Source organism: Pseudonaja textilis, chromosome 3 (assembly GCF_049901715.1).
Source record: "Pseudonaja textilis isolate UNSWEBS1 chromosome 3, rPseTex1.2, whole genome shotgun sequence".
Lineage (NCBI taxonomy): Eukaryota > Metazoa > Chordata > Lepidosauria > Squamata > Elapidae > Pseudonaja > Pseudonaja textilis.
In genome coordinates, this window is record NC_141992.1 from 191,751,235 (window position 1) to 191,752,865 (window position 1,631).

Sequence of the window (1,631 nt, forward strand, 5' to 3'; positions counted from 1 at the left end):
CGCCCCCCCACCCTCGTCCCCGGCTCGCTGACGTCACCCACCCTAGCAACCAATCCGCGCTTTCCCCCCCCCCCCCCCCCTTGTCCTCCTCTTCGCTTTCCCCGCCTCCTCTCCCTCCCCCCAACCCCCACCGCAAAAGCGCTCGCGCTCTCTCGCTCACCGCCCAAGAGGAAGGAGGAGGAGCGAAGTTATGCAAAAAAAAAAAAAAAGAAAAAAAAATCCACCTGGCGGGCGGCGCCCAATCAGCGAGGCCGGACGCCGCACGCGCCCTGAGGAGGGGAGGGGCGGGGGGGGGGAGAGAGAGAGGTGGGGCGCGAGCCGAGGGGCAGGACGAGGCACGCCCTCCTCCAAAGGGGCGGAGGGAGGGAGGGAAAAAAACAAACAAACTTTAGAACGGATGGTTTGCGCATGCGCGCGGCTGACCACTTTCGCGACAAGAACTTTTTAACTTTTGACTCTTTTATACTTTTTTTTACCCTTAAAGAGAGATAAAAACACCTCCAATGGTTGCTTCCAGTGCATTTTTCTTTTTCTAGGTTATATTACCGGGCATGCGTGCCCATCTGCATGCCAAAGTTTTCAAAGTTGGCCAGCTCCTCAGAAAAAGAATCAGAATAGAGCTTGGAAGGGACTTTGGAGGTCATCTAGTCCAACCCGCTGCTCAAGCAGGAGTATAAGTACCATTTCAGACAAGTGGCTGTCTAGGATTTTCTTAAAAACCTCCAGGGATGAAGCACCTACAACTTGTCCTCACATGTTGGGAAGTTTCTCCTTAATTCCAGAAGTGTAAGCAGTTGTCGACTTATGACCACAATAAAATTGCTAAGTGAGAGAGTTGTTTGGTGAATTTTGCCCCGTTTTATGACCCTTCTTGCCACAGTTGTTAAGTGAATCACTGCAGCTGCCAAGTTAGTAACGTGAATCTGGTTTCCCCATGGACCCATCAACAGTAGAGACCTTCAAATTTCTAGGTTCTATTATATCACATGACCTAAAATGGACACCTAACATCAAAAACATCATCAAAAAAGCACAATAAAGTATGTTCTTTCTGCGCCAACTCAGAAAGCTCAAAAACTGCCCAGGAGCTGCTGATCCAGTTCTACAGAGGAATTATTGAGTCTGTCATCTGCACCTCTATAACTGACTGGTTTGGTTCTTCAACCCAACAAGACAGACACAGACTTCGGAGAGTAATTAGGACTGCAGAAAAAACAATTACTACCAACCTGCCTTCAATCGAGGATCTGTATACTGCATGAGTCAAAAAGAGGGCTGTGAAAATATTTACAGACCCCTCACATCCTGGACATAAACTGTTTCAACTCCTTCCCTCAAAACAACGCTATAGAGTACTGCACACAACTGGGCACAAGGACATTTTTTTTCCCCAAAAGCCATCACTCTGCTAAACAAATAATTCCCTCAACAGTGTGCAACTATTTACTAAGTCTGCTTTACTATCACTATTAATCTTCTCATCACTCCTTATCACCCATCCCCTCCCACTTGTGACTGTATGACTGTAACTTTGTCACTTGTATCCTTACAATTTATATTGACTGTTTCCTAGTATGATTTGATTGCTTATTGTACCCTATGACTATTATTAAGTGTTGTACCTGATGGTT